At 58.4% G+C, this 18,551-nt stretch overlaps 1 long non-coding RNA gene across 2 annotated transcripts in view; it reads right to left on the bottom strand.

Moving 5' to 3' along the window:
• Nucleotides 1-18,551, bottom strand: part of LOC144375240 (uncharacterized) — a 103,989-nt gene that overhangs the window by 35,791 nt on the left and 49,647 nt on the right. For both annotated transcript variants that reach the window (XR_013434826.1, XR_013434822.1), the window contains exon 3: nt 4,634-4,729. This is a non-coding gene — a long non-coding RNA (uncharacterized LOC144375240). The remainder of the gene's footprint in view (nt 1-4,633; nt 4,730-18,551) is intronic.

Here is an 18,551-nt window from a genome sequence, read left to right on the forward strand (position 1 = left end):
CAGCAGGGAGAGACCAAGGTGGGGCAGAGAAGGGCACGGAAAAGGAAAGCGCTGGGCGTGGTGGGGCACGCCTGTAATTCCAGTGGCTCTGGAGGCTCAAGTAGGAGGATCACAAGTTTGAGGCCAGCCTCAGCAACTTAGTTGGGCCCTAAGCCACTTAGTGAGACCCTGTCACAAAATAAAACATAAAAAGGGCTGGGGATGTGGCTCCGTGGTTAAGCACCCCGGGCTCAATCCCCAGTACCAAAAAAACAGAAAACACAGAAAGAGGAAAACCTGGAGAATAGAAAGAAGAGGGAGGGGGAGATGAGAGGGGGAGGAGGAAGAGGGAGGGACAGGGAGCACGAGGAGGGCAGAAAGGAGGAAATCCGAGGGAAGAGGAGGAAGGGAAGGCAGGCGGGAGCGGGAAGGAGGTGGAGGGCGGGAGAGGAAGCCGGAGCCCAGGAGAAAGGCAGAGGGGCCAACAGGAGGTCGCAGGGGGAGAGGGGCCTCGGAAAACGGAGAGACAGACAGAAAGCCAGCCCGCCCACCAACATTAAATACCTAACAGGAGATGACAAATCAAATGGGAATTACTGCGGTAAAAACATAATTAGAAACTTGATTGAAGTTAAACAGAATTTACATAACACTGCAAATTAACTTTACACGGAAACTATTCACTGGGAAGGCAATGAAGAGGCATTTCATTAGTAATCTATATTTAAACAATAGGCACAATGGAGGGAACTTGGTGCCTTCAGTCGGAGCGGAGCGGAGCGGGTGCCAGAGGCTGCTAGAGGACCCAAAGCAGTGGGTGCTCCAAGCGCAAGTGGGCAGGGTCCAGGGCAGAATCGGGAGTCACTTCTGCCTCTGCCTTGCTGTGCGGCCCTGGGCAAGTGTCTTACCTTTTCTGGGCCTCAGTTTCCTCACCTGCAAACTAGGATGTTGGAGAGGTGGTTTGTAAGTCTGGCTATTCTAGGAGAGCCTGGGAGATGGGAGAGGGCTCCGATAAGCTTGTGGGCTTTGCAGGGGGACGGGATGGTCCTGCCTGATGCCACGGAGGCAGGGGAAGGATTGAGGGAGAAAACAGGTGGAGAGAGACCTACAGAAAACTGAGTCTGAAGACACAGGATTACTTGTCCCCTCTGCCCTGACACACTAATTAGATGACCGCAGTGTCCTGCCATGAACACAACACCAGTCCCGCACTGTGCAAGTGGCTTCCCAGTCCCCAGTGCACAGTCAGAGGGGCATCTCCCTCACTGTGTCCTCAGGGAGGGGGTCAGCAAGCCCCTGCCTCGCTCCATGCAAGTCTCAGCCTGGAGACATCTCCGGAGACTCTGCCCACATCCCAGTCGTCACGTCACACCAAGTGGCTTCCGCAGGCCGACTGGACTTTGCCCTGTGGCTCCCATGGCTTGTGCACGCGAGCCCTGACCTCCTGCCCAGCTCTGCACTTCTCAGCCTTCCTGGAGGCCCGACTGGGTGCCTTTCCTGCCGGAGGCTGCAGACTCCTGGTGACATGGAAGTGGCTGGTTCTGTCCCCAGCCCCCACCGTTCCAACAGGACCGGCAGCTGTGGGACAGGGGAGCCCTCTGTTGTCACCTCTGTGCGTGCCAACCTGAGCCCTGTGTTTGGCACAAAGCAGGTGGTGAGCAGGTTCCAGCGGGCAGTGGTCAGGGCGACCCTGCAAGAGGTGGGTAGGAGGTGAGGTGGACAAAAGGCCCAAGAGGGAGAGGTGAGTGGCATGAGGGGCCAACCTCAGACAGACAGGGACAGCTCAGAGACCCCTGGCTTCGTTTCTGGGGTCTCTGGGGCTCCCTGTCCCAGTGCCAGCTCAGGGCACTGCAGCTGCCAGAGTCCTCCTGCTGTGGGGGCGTGTCTGGGAGCTGAGGGAGGGAGAGCAGGCCCCGAGCTCCTGGGACACACCTGCTCCCCAGGGTCCTACCAGCCCACCCTGGCCCAGGGGGGCCTCCTGGGAGAGACTGAGAGAGAGAGAGACAGACACCGAGAGACAGAGATCTGCTCCTCCTCCACTCACGGCCCAGGACGGTTGCTGTTCCTTTAAGATAAAGGAGCCACTGGGTGCTTAGGAATTGCATAGCGCTGTTGGGTGTCCTTCCCCTGTGGGTAGCACCTGAGCTGCCACCTTGAGCCCTGTGTTTTCAGACAAGTGCTCCAGGTAAGGGGGGCGTCCCATGAGCCCAAGAACCCCGAGTGGCAGCACAGGGTCAGGTGAGCTGGGTGAGGCTGCTTCAAAGAAAGTGCCAAAGTGGGCAGACAGGAGGGCAAGAGGCTCGGCTGTGGGGGTGCTGGCTAGGGGGACAGGGAGAGCCAGATCAGGGGCCACGTGCACACCAGACAGGTACCTCCAGGACTTCACACCTGTGTGGCCAGGGGTGCGAGGAGGAGGCCTTGGATCCTCCCCTCCAAACAGCTCATTATGGAGACCTCAGAGCCTTTGTGTGCATTCCCTCTGTTCCACCCGCCTGCAGTGCCCTTCCCTGCTCTGTCCAGTAACACAGACAGACTCTTGTCCGTTCAGAGCTTGCTCCTCTGTCTGCCTCTTCCCCGGGGCTGCACTTTTCTGACTGCTGCTGCCTCCTCCTCACCTGCCCTCCTCCTGGGGGCCAGATGGCCATGACTCAGACTCAGGTCCCTGACCCTCACTCCCTCCCCGCACCTCGAGGTGACCTCAGCCGCACAGCCTGCAACTCCAGCTGTGCACCACACTCCCAAGTCCGCACCTGTAGCCGGGACCTCTCTTGCCTTCCAGACTCCCAACCCCACCGCCACTCAGCCTTTCCACCCGGATGGCTCAAAGGCATCTCTCACTCCACGTCTGCAGCCCAACTCCTGGGCTTTGATCAGCCCTTCCCGCCATTCTTCCCAGGCTGAGATAATGACCCCTCCCTTCTCCCACTGGCTCCCGTCCCCAACCCAAGAGCCCTCCCTGGCGGTCGGTCTGTAACCCTCCCCTCTCGCCCACCAGCAGGCTGTCCCCGGAGTCTCAGGAGTCTCAGACACATTCTGACTCTCAGCTTCTCACCTCTTCCCCGCCACGCCCTCCTCTACGCCGCCACCACCAGAGATCTACTCCACACTGTCACCTCCATGAGTGGGTCCCCGCCGCCTCTCACCTGGTGGCCCTCACAGAGCACCAGCACCCGGCTTCCCCGCTTCTCACCCCAGCTCACTGCCTGTGGCATCTGCTCTCCCACCTGGAGCCCCTGTGCCGTTTCCTGCAGTCATTTCTTAACACTGAGCATCACCTCACATCGACTTTCAGGAAGTCATTGTCCACATCTCCTCATAAGAACAGAAGCGCCCTGAGCGGGGAGTTTGTCTATTCCCTGCTATTATCCACCAAGCTTCAGGAGGTCCTGACCCAGCGACTTCCGGGAAGTACTTGAGGAATGAATAAAAGGACAGTGCCTCTCCCTGAACACCTGCTGAGGGCCCAACTCACCACCCCTCCTGCCTCCCTTGGGCAGTGCCCAGCACCGCCCCACGGTAGTGAGCCCAGCTCTGGGATCCAGAGTTGGCCTCTGCTCATCTCCAAAACCCAGCCCTTAGTGCAGGTCTGACCTGGTGCAAAAGTCTGTGTGTGTCTGATGAATGAATTAAATAGAAAACGGGTGGATGGACGAATGGGTGGATGGACGGATAGGAAGGGGGATGGATGGATGGAGGTGGATGGATTCATGGGTGGGACTAGATGGATGGTGGGTAGAGGTATTTAGGTACAAGGATGGATGGATGAATAATAGATGAATAGAAGAATAGGTGAGTAGATGGTGCAAGAATGGATGGATGGATGGATGGACAAATGGATAAGTGGGGGGAGGACGGACATGTGAGTGAGTAGCTGGAATGAATAGATAGAAGAAAGAACAGGTAGTTATATGGATAGGTGAGGAGAAGGCTGATGTGTGGACACATGGATGGATGAGTCTCACCACAAGCACACAGTGGAGCCTAGCAGTGGCTTGGGTTCAATAGCAGCACTTCTCAGGGAGGATGGGTCAGCCCAGTGCATGCTAAAATGGAGATGCAGATGCAGTCAATAGGGTGGTCAGAGCTGGCTCTGTGATCCCTGGCAGACCCAGTCACTTCCTGTGCTTGGGTCTCATGGTCTAAGCATGCAGATAACTCTTGCCCAGGGCTGCCAGGGAAGCAGCGTGGAGTCTGAATGCTGTCACAAAGGAGCGCACAGGCACAGTGAAGCTCTGGACGTCTGCCTTCCACAATCCTCTCAGGCCCCACCTGCTGCTGACCTTGGGGACACATCATGCTCCATCCCTGCCCCCGCCCGCCCTGGGGCCCTGGCTCCACCCTCAGAGAGTTCAATCTGGGCCAGGCTGCTAATGTCACCTATCTCCAAAGAATAATTGATCCACCCCATTCACAGAACCTCTAGAATCAGAGTAAGCAGAGGGCCTGAGGCCAGCACCCATGTCAAGGTACACAGAAGCCCAGAGTGTTTTGTGGTCGTAAGGACAGCTCACACAGAGGTACAGGGAAGCCCGCGGCCAGGTCAAGAACAGCTGGGGGAAGACCACACCCCTGGGCTCGGGTCCACCCATCACTTCCCGACCTCGCCCCCGCCCAGGTTTCGCATGACCTGGGCACCGTGAGGATCTGGTGTTACCTTTCAGGGTCTGGCAGCTCAGTGACGGGGGAGGCTCCTCTCCTTCCCTCACACACCTTGCAGCATTGGTCTGATGCCACGGGCCCCTTCTTCCTCCTGGGAACACAGGGGAGAGACGGGACACGCATGAGCAGCCAGGCACACAGACAGCTGCCCGCCCCTCCTCTCTCTGTCCCACCACTGGATTAGTTCCCGTGGCCGCTGAGGCCACTTAAGCCCACTGTGGGATGCTTGATGGATCAGCCCGCGACATCCTCCCACCCAGCAGCCTCCAATGAGCAAGACGACTCCTCCTGGTGAGATTTAAAAAATACACGCACACACGTCTTGTTAGCTCTGGGGCTCCGCGGCTATTGTGTCTCTACTTGGTGAGAAGAGCAGACAGCCATGGCCTTCCTGCACGGTCCCCAGGCAGGGTGACGGAGAGAAGCTGTCGGGGTATTTTTAGCAGGGCACACCAGCCCTGGCCTGGTCTCCTCTCTGAGCGGGGCCTGGCTTCAGGGATTTATCTCACACGACTGCAGGCCGGCAGTCAGTTCCAAAACCACTCTTGACCCCTGCCTGAATTCCTTCCTCATGAATTCCTCACCAGGACACTTTAACACCCCTGCACGCCTCCTTGGGAAAACCAGCAGGGCACCCTGCTTCTCCCCTCCTGCACGCCTTGCCTTACAGGCTGCTGCTTGGTTTAGCGCTGGGAAGGGAGGCCCAGAAACGAAGTCTAAAGCCCACGAGAGCCCTGGTGACATCTGACTCTGTGTTCCCAAACTTCAGGCCTTCTGCCATGCCCTTTGCAATTTTGGGTAAGAACTGAGGCCTACCTGCAGATGACTCCATCAATACCCTGGTTTTAAGCTCTGATCAATCATGGCCATGAATCCCGGCATGCCGGTTATGTATTTCTAACGTATCTTAATAAATGTATCTTAATAATACTACCCAATTCCAGAATCTCGTCACAGGCTACCAGAGTTTCCTGGGCCAAGCTTTGGCAAACTGGCTGCAGTGTGTCAACCCCCTCCAAGGACAGGAGAATGAGAGGGGCAGTAGGCTGGCAGGGCCCAAGGACCAGGGCCGGTAGAGGTAGAGGGCTCAAAGTCATGGTGTGCTGGAAGCTCCTAGTGTGGGCCTCTCCTTCCAGCACTGGTCACAACTAGCCTCACACCTGAACACGGCTGGGAGGAGCCAGGTAGGACAGGTGTCCCAAAGGAGGGCAGTGACACAGAGGCCCAGGGTTCACGATGGCTCATTTCTCAGCATTCCCTGAGGCCTCTGGTCCCGTCTTGGCCCTCCCATCAGGCTCCCCATGGCTGGAGTCAGTCCACGGGGACTAGAAGCACAGAACACGTCCCTGAGCCCCACACCTGAGCTCTCGTCCTTGATCCTGTGGACTCTTGGCACAGCTGCCAGCCCTCTCTGGGCCTGGGTGTCCCTGTATGTGCCTTGGGAGCTTGCCCTGATGATTTTGGTGGCCTCGAAGCTCTCAGGCCTCACCAACACTCTCTGTCCTCTCTGGGTCTGCCACAGGCAGGAGACCCCAGCTGGGCCCCTGGCTGTCCCCGCTGCCTGCCCTTCCCGCCCCTCCTGCTGAGCACAGGATGTGGGTGTCAGGAGGTGAGGGTTGAGTGTGGGGGTCGGGTGGGGAGTAGCCTTGGGACGGGACTTCCTGAAGCCAGATCGGTTTACCACAGTCAGTTGGGCACAGGACCGCACAGCTGTGAGTTATAAATGTCCCTGTCAGAGCTGGGGTGGAGAGAGGCCCTGCTGCAGTGGAGACACCAAGGGGCCACGATGCCCACCTGGGGGCCTCTCAGCCACTGGCCCGGCCTCCCTCAGGCCACTCCTGAGTCTCCAGTCCTCCTATGCCCTGGTTCTCTGCACCCCTTTATGAGATGCCGGGGTGATGGGGTCTGACACCACCTTCCCCTGCCCACTCCTCTCCCTTCCAGGTGTGAGTCTTGTGTTTCCAGCAACCCTGAGAGTTCCCGGAGAGCAGGAGCCCAGGTCCTGCCCGGCCTTAAACCCTGGGCCCGGCACACAGTTGGCCATCTTACTGTTCCAAGCCAGCAGCCACTGCCCTCCTGTGCCACCCACTGGGGCACAGACTAGGGGCAAGGGCAGGGAGGGGCTTCCAGCCTGTGTCCAGGGCACTCGGCCTACACAGGGCAGGCACAGCAGGGGGCCTCCAGCACTCTGTCCCCATGGCTCCTTCTCCCAGTCTGCCCCCTGGGGCTCCTGCAGTCTGCCCTGAGAAGTGTGGGGCCAGCTCAGGGGTGAGTCTGCACACGGTGGGCTGCCTAGGAGAGAGAAGTTAGGTCCCTTCAGCCCCAGAGCTGGGGCCATCCTCCGGGAGGGGCCACCAAGGTGGGAGGTACAAGACCAGCCACAGGAACATAATAGCCAGTGTGGCTTGGGCTTACAGGGGCTGAAGCTTACACAATTTTGGAGACCCTCTTAAATATATATATATAATTATAAATACCTGTCTAGAATCAGAAATCACAACAAATCCCAGGAGGCTCAGGGCCCTGAACCCATTTTTCAACCCATTTTGGCCTCTTAAATAATTTGCCAAAAATGCCCGTGGCGAAAGCTCCCCATGGCACCTGTGTGCCCCAACCCAGAACGTGCCACAGCTCTCAGGGACTCCCAGCTTCCACCAGCTTCACACACTGCCCAGGAGTGCCCCTCCAATCTCGGTGACAGTGATGAAACTAGGGGTAATAATGATGTCCTAAGGGGCTGACACTAGAGGGGCTTCATCTGCACCATCTAAGTACTCTGTGAGTTAATTCACTTAATCTGACCCCAACCTAGAAGTTAGGTGCCATGTCCATTTGAACAGGTGAAGAAACAGAGGTCAGGAAGCCAGCCCGAGGTCACACAGTCCAGATAAGAAACCAAACAGCCTGGCCTTGGTGCTAGTGTTCTCTGTGTCCTCTCTGGAGGGTCTAGAAGAGTTTTCTCTTCCTGTGAGACTCCAGTGACCTCAGTGACCAAGCATTAAGTAAAACTTGTTCTCTCTCTTTAAAAAAAAAAAAAAGAACTTTGGTACCAAGGATTGAACTCAGGAGTACTTGGCCACTGAGGCACATCCCAGCCCTGTTTTGTGTTTTATTTAGAGACAGGGTCTCATTGAGTTGCTTAGGGGCCTTGCTTTTGCTGAGGCTGGCTTTGAACTTGTGATCCTCCTATCTCAGCCTCCCAAGGTGCTGGGATTACAGGGATGCATCACCACGCCCCGCATTAGGTCCCCTTTGATAACCATTCATACTTCCCACCCAACTGCCCTGAGTACACCGGGAGCCCAGCCCTGGCAGAAAACGGGGTCTCCTGACTGCTCTCCTTCCCAGGGCTGGCTGGCAGGGGTACGGGAGAAGCAGGTCCTAGAGATGGTTTGGCCTGTCCCAAGGGGACCTCAATGGTGGGGACTCCCATTTAGGCTGCCCCTGGCATGAGAAGGGACCCCTCTCTTGTGAGCTGTTTGCTCCCTACAGGGCGAGGAAGAGGAGGCACCGTCCAGGGCACTATCGGCCTGTCAGGGGGTGGGGCGAGGCTGGCCCCACGGCCAGGGACCAGCCAACCCTGCCCTGCGTCTCTGCTCCTGCAACCTGTGGCCTGATCCTCCCCCTCAGGCCTCCTCCAGTGTCTGCCACTTCAGGTGCCAGACACGGAAAGCCACATCTGTGCTCCATCCTCATTATTTATGTATCATTATTTAAATCACTTTAAACCAATCACTTTCTTTTTATTTAGCTTCATCTACAGCAATATTATCTGTGAAATCAGGGGTTTGATGAACTAATTATATATCTATATATATTTTTTCTAATCCACATAAAAATAAATACATAATATTAAAATTTGAAACTTAGTTCCTCACACTCGTCCAGGCGGTCAACAGTGCCCAAGGCCTGGACAGGGTGCAGGCTGCTTCTGGGAAAGGCTTGGCCCAGGTGGGGATGCGGGGAGACTTCATCAGAGTGGTCAGGGAGCTGAGGAGCAGAGCCTGGATGCTGGGCAGAGAAATGGGAAGAGGCAGAGGTTTCTAGAAGACTACACAGAAGGTGTGGTTTGGTTCATGGGCTCAGACCAGCTAAGCCCTTTCCTCCTTATGGGCTGGAGTTTGGGGGGAGAGCTCTTCAGCCATCTTCCATCAAATTCCTCCTGATGAGAGCAGGATACGGGGGCTGAGCACGGGAGTGGGACTCCAAACATGGCAGTAGCTGACATCTCGGCCACTGTCTTGCTAGGAGGCAGCTAGGGCTCTCTGGGCCTCAATTTCTCTGTGTACAGAAACGGTGGAGGAGCTCCGTCCATCAGCGCGCAGCCCCGCTGCCTGGTGCTCCTGGTGACAGGCCCCCTAAGTGCCCATGCACCCCCTTTGACCTCTTCCCCTTACACCTGCTCGGAGGCCTCGAGTGGTGTCTGGGGTGCCATGGGGAGACAGGGCCATCCTGTGTGACAGCTATAAAATTAGATAATCAGCTAATCACCAGCAAATTAGCATCCCATCTTTACATAGAACAAATATAGTATTTACGTAAAAGTTGTTAGGAGTTTCTCTCTTTTTAATTAGCAGAAATAAATGCAAAATGAATGGTAATTAGGCAGCTGATGGATTCGGTAGTACAATTACGCCGGCAGCGGTGCCCCAGTCCTTAAACACTGCGTGCTCCGAGGAATCGGAGGAGCCTATTTATATAATTTATTTATAAAACAAAGTTAGCAGGAACAGAGGAGCAAGGCCTGGCACGGCGGGGGGAGGGTCTTGGCTGCAGGGGCAGAGCCCTGGGAGAGGAGCTAGCTGAAGCGCCCAAGGCCTGGCGGGAGGGGGCTGCTTGGCACTGGGCCGCCGTGCAGAGCACCACCAAAGCCCCCACGTGTCTATTTCAGGCCCAGCATATGTCACCAGGAGCTGGGAGGAGCCAGGAGCAGCTGTCCTCGTCCTCCTTCCTGTCTGTCTCTTCCTCTTCCCTGGTGGCCACCTCTCTCCTCTCGGTGGGCTCTAGGCCTTCCCTGAGCGCTTCTCTGCCGGGCACCTGGGGTGGGTGCCAGATCATCAGAGCAGCTCTGCGGTGGGAGTCCAGAGGCAGGAGCCCGAGAGGAGGCACCCACAGGAAGTGACGCTAGTTGAGTTTTGAAGGATGCACAGGAGTTTTCTGAGAAAGCAGGAAGGAGCCAAAGGACCTGCCTATGGAAAGGTGGGGAGGCGGGAAGTGGCACTGTGTGGCACAGTGAGGAGAGGAGCAGCGCCTCGGGGCTGCGGGGGCAGAGAATGAAGCGGGGTCTTGGAGGCCGGGCAAAGGAGTTGGATTTGATCCAAGATGCCACAGAAGAGTCGGAACGAGGGAGCGAGCGGGCAGCCTCTTCCCACTCCCAGTTCTTTTCTTGGTTTCCCCTCCCCCACCCCAGAGCCAGAGCGAGGACCAGGTCCACAGGCCATTAGAGGCAGCTGGTCCAGCTCAGCAGAGCGAGCGCTGAGCAGGAGGCTAACCTGATTACAGGAACAGGAGGTCTGTCTGCGAGGGAGGGCTGGCGGGGAGAGGGACTCCGCTGAGAGCGAAGGGAAGGGGCCGCTTCCTTGGGTCCTCTGACTAAGGGGACCGTCTTCCCTAGAACAGAGTCCTCTGCCCTGTCCTGCCTGGAGGACAGGAGCCAGCAGCGCCTGAGATGCTGTGTCAAACCCCAGCTGTACCCCTGCCTCGTGCTATGACCTTGAAGAGCCACTGGGCCACATGTTCTTGTCTCCAAAACAAAGGCCTGAAGCAGCATGGGGGAAGGGCAGCGGATCTGGCCCTCAGCCCCATCATGGGGCTTTATGGGCCTGGGTTGCCAGACTTTCAGGAATCTGGGCAAGGCAGGCACTCTCCAATTTGCCACAGTCCCTGCCACTCCCTCTTGCCTCACCCCAGCCCAGTTCCCAAGCTGGTGTGGTCCCTGCAGACAGCCCAGTGGAATCCCCTGCAAGATGACTGGGTCCTTCCAGCTGACAGCCTGTGACCTGGCTTGGGCAGACTGAACACCCAGTCAGTCTGGCTTGGGCGGGTGGAGATGGAAAAATGGCTGGTAGTCAGAGTCACTTTTTAGCCTTGCAAGGGGGTAGATGGAGTCACAGCCACAGGCAGGCTGGGGTGCCTCTACCAGGGCACCCAGCAGTCCCTCCCTCTAGTGGCTGCGTGGATTCAGTGTGCCCACCCAGCCTGGGGGCATCCCAGTCAGAGTCCCAGGTGGCATCTGTGACCGTGACTTCAAACATGGTGGGCTTTCTCAGAGGGAAGCTGTCACACTTTAGTAGCGCTGACCACTGTTGCCGGCACCTCCTGCACCTTGCAGACCCAGCCAGGACCAGGAACGGTGCCTGTGTGGTCAGTGGCTCTCGGGGACATGCTCTGAACTTGTCAGGGAAGCCCAGATCACAGGGCACCACTTCTACCGCTCTGTACCTTGCGATCCTGCCTTGGGCCAAAATCAATAGAAATCTCCACCACGATTGTTCCCCAGAACAGGGGCCCCAGCCCCTCGAGATGACATTCCACCCACGGCGAGTGCCGGGGGTGGGGGGCTCCCTTTATCCAGTGACCTCAGCCTGAGAGCAGGCAGCAGCTGAGGATGGGGTGGGGCGGGTGGTGACACGGGAGGGCAAGCCAGGGGCTCAGGCTGCCTCTGCGCCTCCCCAAAGACACGCCCGGTGCAATTCATCAACTGGTTTTCAGGGCCGTGAGAAATCAATGGCGTTTGTGCTGCAAACTCATCATTAGGACAGGAAAACTCTGCAATGGAATTGATTTGTTTAAATATAATAACACGATTTAACAGAGAACTGTGGGGGTGGGGAAGGGACCCAAGCAGCAGAACACAGCGAGACAGCTCAGACCCAGGGACAGGAGGTGGCCTAGAATCACCTTCTGGGGCCGCTCCACCTGCCCCACAGGGGGCCGGGTAGATGTGTGCTGTGGCCCTCAGCAGCCTGGGGATGGCCTGGCTGGTCACTGCCATGCTGTTCTTTGGAGGTGACTTTGTTTGGTGCATATCAGTTGCACCCAACCAACCCTTATCAGGCCCCGGCTCTGGTCCAGACACCTGTGTGGGCCGGGAGGCCACAGGATTAACAGCACAGAAGACGCACATGGGGATAGGGTAGGCTTCCTGGGGTCTCAGACGGTGTGAGAGAGGTGTACAAGGACAGGGTGAAGGTCAGTGGGCAGAAATGGAAGGTCTCTTCCAAGAGCGGGAAGAACCCCCTTGAAATATGGCCTCAGCTCATGGATAAGGTTCCTGTCTGACCTGATGATGACTGATGAGAGCTGATTTTATTGATCCCTACCATGTTCTAGGACACTGCAACTATTTTACATCTGCCACGTCACTGAATCCTGCTGTTCTGTAAAGGAGGGACTATGATCACCCACATATCACAGATTATCCCACTGAGGCTCAGAGAGGTCAGAAGGACTGCCCTAGGACACACAGCTAGTCAGTGATGGTGCTGGGATCAGACGCTCGTATTTACCACCCCAGAGTCTTGTCCTTGCCCACTGCAATCTACAGTCAGCTTGAGAATGAGCCAACGTGTGCCTGGGGAAACAGATGGCTCCTCCCTGCTCCAGAAACTGAGGCATGAGATGCACGGGGCAATTTCCCAGCAGCAATTTAAGGTGTGTCTGAGGAGGACGTAGGGTGGCCCGTGCATCCACACGGCCTTCTGGTCCTGGGCCCTGCAGCCCTGATGAGGCTGGGCCTGGCACTCAGGGGGGCACAGATGTCCTGGCACCTTGCAGGAGGAAGGCTCAGGAAGCTTGAGCAGCCTCACTGAGCTCACAAGGAGCCTTCATGGCAATCTCCGAATTTGGACCCTCTTCCTGGTGACTGTGAGTGGGAGGCTGGGAAAGGATTTTAGAGGCAAGAAGGTGACGAGGCCCGATGGCTGGCAGGAGTGGGGTGGCCAGTGGGACACAGAGAGGGTTCAGGAGGTCAAATGCACTACTGGGCTCTGGGGTGAGGGGGAGGGAGGTCTCAAGGACCTCTAGGCTTCTCCCCTGCACTTGGGGCTTTGGGTTCCCAGCTCCCCTGGAGCACCAGCCACCTACATCAATAGGAACTGACCCGGGACTCTAGGGAGCAGCAGTCCCTCCCCCCAGGAAGCCCCGACCTGGGGGAGGGTGCTGCTACCCGTGGCTGACACCAATTCCATTCTGTCCCCTTGCTGACCTTTCTCCTTTGTCAGCAGCACACTCCATCAATGCCCCGGAAGGGCCCGTGCAATCCTTCCTGCCTGCCCTGCCCAGGCCGGCGCTGGGGCAGGGGCTCCCCTCTGCCATCCGTCTTTTAAGAAAAGAGGTTTCCAGAGTTCTCTAGGGAGCTAAGAGTAGGGCTACCAAAGCCCTCGTGCAAAAGGGAAGACGGAGGCCTGGTGAGGGTGGTCCAGGGCCCACCGTCCACAGCAGGTCAACATCAGGCACAGCCCCGGGCACAGAGAGCCCAGCAGGCAGGATCCAGGCCCTTCCTGCTAGAGAGGGAGGGAGAAGAGGAAGCTGGAGAGGCGACTGGAGTCAGGGCTGGGGGTGGAGGGGAGCAATGACGTCCGGCTAGGGAGGCCAGTTATCAGGTGTGGGCACCAGCAAGCCCCCCGATCCAAGGAGGGGTCAGGAGGGCTCAGAATTGGAGCCAGTGCATTCAGACCCGGCCAGCATGGCCACCATCCTGGTTTGCCTGGGAGAGAGAGGTTTCCAGGATCTGGAACATTTGGTACTAAAACTGGGATGATCCTAGGCAAACCCAACTGGCCGGTCACCCCGGCAGGGCTGATTCTGAGTTCTGGTTTTGGGTTCTACCATTTTCGGACTCCATGTGGCCCCTGCACGCCTCAGTGTCCTCATCTGGAACACAGAGTTGACAAGGGTGCCTCGCGTGTGGTCACCGGGAAGGCTGAATGCAGTAATGTATGCCAAGTGTCGACACCCGACACCGAGAACTCAACCAGCAGCAGGTGGCCACGGATACTGCCACCAACTGCAGGACCTGCCTCACTATGACTGAGGCCCAGTGACACAGGCCCACGCTCACCCGTACCAGATGCTCTTCTGAGTGCTGCACATTTGTTGTAACCGAACCCTCATGACACTTATAGGCTCGGCGCCACGATCGTCCCCTTTTCAGGTGAGGAAACCAAAGCACGCAGAGGCCACTCCACATGCCCAGGCTCCCGCAGCTGGCAAGTCCAGAGCTGGAAAGCCACTTCTGTTTCCACTGGGCGGACTCCAAAGCCGGCCAGCCCCTGGATGAAGGCCAGTGTCCACAGGCTTCTGGTCACACTGACCCAACCCCCAAACTGGACAAACACAGGCTGGGCAGGCACGCCGGGCCACTCAGGAGGGGCACAGGGAATGGAGCAAGTGTCCCTGACTTGGGGGAAACTGAGTGGCCAATTGTTAGCTTGGGTCTTCAAGACCTTTCCTTTCTGCCCAAATACATCAATCTCATGCATTAGGTTGCCAGCGTGTGTTTACACAGCAACAGAAAGAACAGCCCGAGACACACGCCTGCTCCAACTGTGCAGGGCCTCCACTCTGGCTACGCAGCAGGCTCAGGTGAGGATGCTCATTTCAGAGATTACAGGTTGGCTGGGGAGGTGGCTCCATGGTGGAGCACTTGCCCAGTATGTGCGAGGCCCTAGGTTAGAGGCCAGCAAGGTGCAATTCCATTTCTGAACCCAGTCTCATTTCGGCCCAAGTGGCACCAGGGCAGGATGCCACACTGTGTGCACTGGGCCCAGTGCAGGTGAAGGGAGCAGCAGAGGAGGAAGGGCACAGGCCCCTCTCCTGGAGTCCGGGTAGCTCAGCAGAAACCAGCAGCTCAAGGGAGGGTCCCAAGCGTCTAGGGAGATGGCAGCCACCTGGACAGGAAATGCGTACAGGGAGTCCGGGCACGGAGGCTGAGGTTCGGGCAGGGCACACTGCCCTGACATCCCGCAGACAGGCTGGCCTTGCAGAGACCCAGACCCAGGCTCAGAAGCCGCACAAGCAAAGCCACTCCTGCTTCAACCCCTAGGAAGCCCCGGGCACAAGGGGCCATAGAACACTCGCAAACACTTGGTTTCTAGCACCCAGGAGAAAGGTCGCTGAGGCAGGCAGGACTGGCTGGGCAGGGGCCCCAGGAAGCTGGACCTGGTTATTTTTAGCCTCTTGATTTTAGAGGGAGGAGGCTCTTCTCCTTACCAGGTAAATGTCAGGCCACTGGCGGACCCAGCCGATGAAGGCAGCGGGAGCCCAGGAGGGATGCCAGAGGCCTCCCCCGCCCCCCGACACACCTGGCTTGGTGCAAAAGGGGGGCTGACCAGGGGTCTGGGTCCTGGGTACGAGCCTTGGCTTGGCCGTGTGACCCTGGCCCGGTCTTATGCCTTCTGTGACTGTGCTTTCTGTCACTGACGCAGGGCCTAAGCCCATCTGGTATTATGAATGTGACGTGACTCAGGGGTCATGAGGAGGCCTCTGAGTTGAGGGAGACTGGCCGCCCTCCTGTGGGGTGGCTGCCGTACTCTTCCAGAAACAAATTCTGGCTTCCTGAGCAGGAACTGGGCAGCCCCGAGCTGGCGCGTACTGTGCTGGCGGCTGTGCAAATCGCCGAGGGGACTTGCGCAATCGCGGGTACTCGGAGTCCAAGGAGCTGTGGCTGCTGCTCTGCTGATGGGAGGGAGGTGAGAGGAGCGGGCGGGTCAGTGGAGACTCGGCCCGGCCACCGGGAGGGGCCACGCCCCGGGAGGGCAGCAGGTGCCTGCGGGGCCTGCAGCAGACTGTGGGCCTGGCACCAGCACAGGAGGCTCCAAAGGGCACTCTGTCTGCGTCACAGTCTGAGCCCCGCAGCCTTGTGGGGGGGCAGACTCCCTGGCAGAAGGCAGTGGACGGTCACAGGAAGGACAGGGAAAGCCCGATTCTCTCAGTCCACCCCCGAGCCCTCTCCATAAGTGGGTCTGCCCCGGGGGCCTGCTGCTTCCTCCCAGGCTGGCAAAGCCGAGAGTCCAAGACCCACTCTTGCCAGAGAGCGGCCCTCCTTGGCCAGCTGCCCACCAGCTCCTGGGGGAGCCCTGTCTGCTCAGCCTAGGACCCTGGTACCTGCTCACAAGTCCCCAGAGGCAGACCCTTCCACCAAAGCACCAAGTGCTCCTGTGGCTCCAGGTGCCTGGAGCTCAGAGGAGATCTGGGGGAAACTAAGGCAGAGTGGGCGGTAATCTGCCCCGGGGACATTTAGCAAGTTAGAAAAAAACATTTCCAACTTCCTTCTTCTGCCATCTGGCCTCCAGGGGGCATCTGCACCACCTTCCTTTCACCTCTGGCTCTTGGCCCTCTACCCAGCCCACAGGTCGGCCTCGGTCCAGCTCGCGGTTCAGTTCATGGTCTGGCTCCTTCCTCAGGGCCTAGCTGCAGACCCACCTCCTCCAGGAAGCCCTCTCTGATTGCTGCGCCCTCAGAAGAGCTGCAAGCCACTTGCCGGATACGCTTCTGTGGTTTTCCCAGACTGCAGGCCAGCTGGGCACTCCAAAGGTCCTTGGCAGAGGGGGCTGATGAGGACATGGTGGACTCCGACTTCCTGAGTCCACTTTCCTTCCTCACCCTCTTACACCCTGACAGCTCTCCGACCAGGCCTGTGGTCCCAGGCTGACAGCTAGATGGACGGGGAGAAGCCTGTTGGTGGCAGGTCTGGCTGGGGGCAGTCACAGGAGGCGGGTGGTCACCCATGCAGCTCCCAGAGCCCACTGAGTGGGTCTCCACAGATGCCCTGAGCTTCCACGACCTCCTCACTGCGTCCCCAGCCCCTTGGAGTTGGTGCTGACCACCAAAGCTGCTCTCCCCTGACAGCTTCTGCACCCGCGTGCCCTCAGCGTGGTTTAGGGTCACAGCGTGCCCCGCTGAGAGGCTTGAGTGCCATGTGGAGTTACTGTGGGGTGCACCCTGCCCTCTCCGGGCCTCAGCTCCCCACCTGCGCTCGAGGGGCCTTGACCGACCAACATCTGGAGACCATTTCTCTCCACGAGAGAGAGTGGCCACCAGGGCTTTGCTAGGACTCAATGAAGATGCCACCCTTGCAGCCCCACCTGTGATGCGAGGTCATCAAGTCTTTGGACCCAGGGACACAGGACATGGGCCAGGTTGTTCTCTATTCCAAGAGTTTGCCTCCTGGATTAAAGGCAGACAAACTCCGGGGCTTGGGAGAGGTGGTAAGAAACCTTAGTGGGAGGGGGAGTGGCCTGCCATAACACCCACGGAGCACTTCACAGCTTGTCACACCTAGGTGAGTGATGACATGCAACTGGGGAGGCATTCCCAGGATTCTGGGAGAGCCAGAGACACAGACTTGCCTCCTTGGGAAGGACACCACTTGCCTGAGCTCCGGTCTCCTATGTTCACCATGAAGCTGCTGTGTGTCTCTAGGCTAGTCTCTGGCTGTTTCTGATGCACCTAATCACTAAACACTCTAAGCTCCGAGCTGATGTCAGGCCCACAGGGATTGTGGGTGGAGTATGGGTATAGATGGTGGCAGAAGCGGGTGGCACTCGGATACCCACCTTCATGTTTCACTTTTTGGGGAGGCTGGCATGTCCCTCCTGGTAGAGGGCTCCAGTGCTTGGCCAGGAGAGAGGCTAGCAGGAGCCCAGTGGTGCCAGGAGGTGTGGCCCCTGGAGCAGACACGCCCTCCACCCCCCTCTGGGCAGGCCGAGTCTCAGGCTGGGCCCCACTTCACCCTGGCCTACCAGTGGGCTGAGGCTAACCCTCCTGGCTTGAGCTTGGAGAATGAAGGCCAGGCCCTGGGCCCGGCCTCAGGGGCCCTCCAGAGCTGCCTCAGCTCCTGCTTCAGGGATCATTTCCTGCCACCTCGACTGTCCTGCGCCACCCCCAAGTGATGCAGAGACCCCAGGAAACCTCCAAGGAATCCAGCACACCTCCGCCTCCTCCAGGCAGTCTCCCTGACCGCCTCCTGCCCCTTCATCCGCTGCCCCATGAGGGCTCCCCTCCAGCAGCTGCGCACTTGGGCTCTGTGAGCTCTGCCCAGGCCTGGGCTGCGATCACCCAGCTCCTCCTCTGCCACTCACTTTCAGACCAGAGCGGAACACAGTGCCCAGACCAAGGAAATGACCCCGCACCCGGCTGTGCGAGTGAACGGTCACCCAGCGACCGTATCAGGACCCATGAGCTGCGGTTTGACTTAGCGGGGAAAACACACATTTTACTACCAGGTCAAGCCCTGCTCCCCCGACAGCCCCGTGACCCTTGGTAGGTTCCCTAATCCCTCTGTGTTCCGCGTTTCCTCATCGTCCCCCTAGTATAACCCCGCTTCACCGGGTTGTTGACACCCTTGAAGACGGCACTTTGTGACCCCTTGACCTGTCCTCTCTGAGCAATAAACAGCTCAGAGAGAGACAGCGACTTATCCAAAGTCACACAGCAGGTCTGAGGTGAGACTGAGGCTTCAGTAAGTCCCGCTCAGAAGGCCTGCCCAGAGGCAGCCTCACCCTGCTGCCCCAGAGGGGCGTTCCCCGCTCAGGCAGGAATGAGCAGCAGCCCGTGGACTATTTGCAGCTCCAGCCAGGGGTGGGGGTGGCCAGTTGGGGCTGCCAGCAGAGGGGCCTGGGCTCTAGGCAACACATTCCAGGCGGGGGGAGGGTGGTGCGCATTCTCAGCTGGCGCCCGGGAGTGACAGGCGCACCACTTGCGGACCCTGGAGCCCTAGGCTGGGCCCGGCCAGGCCCTCTGTGAGTGGGCTCTGGCACTCAAGGTCTTAGCAGCCAGCCCCACACCTGCCCCTGTGACCCTGAAGGGTGCTGACTGACAGGTGATGGCCCTGCAAGCTGGCAGCATGAGGCCGCGTGTCAGGGGCTGGGGGAGCAGAAGAGGAGGGCGCCCCCCGCGCCCCGGGCTGCCTG

This window comes from Ictidomys tridecemlineatus, chromosome 1 (genome assembly GCF_052094955.1).
Source record: "Ictidomys tridecemlineatus isolate mIctTri1 chromosome 1, mIctTri1.hap1, whole genome shotgun sequence".
NCBI classification, from domain to species: Eukaryota; Metazoa; Chordata; class Mammalia; order Rodentia; family Sciuridae; genus Ictidomys; species Ictidomys tridecemlineatus.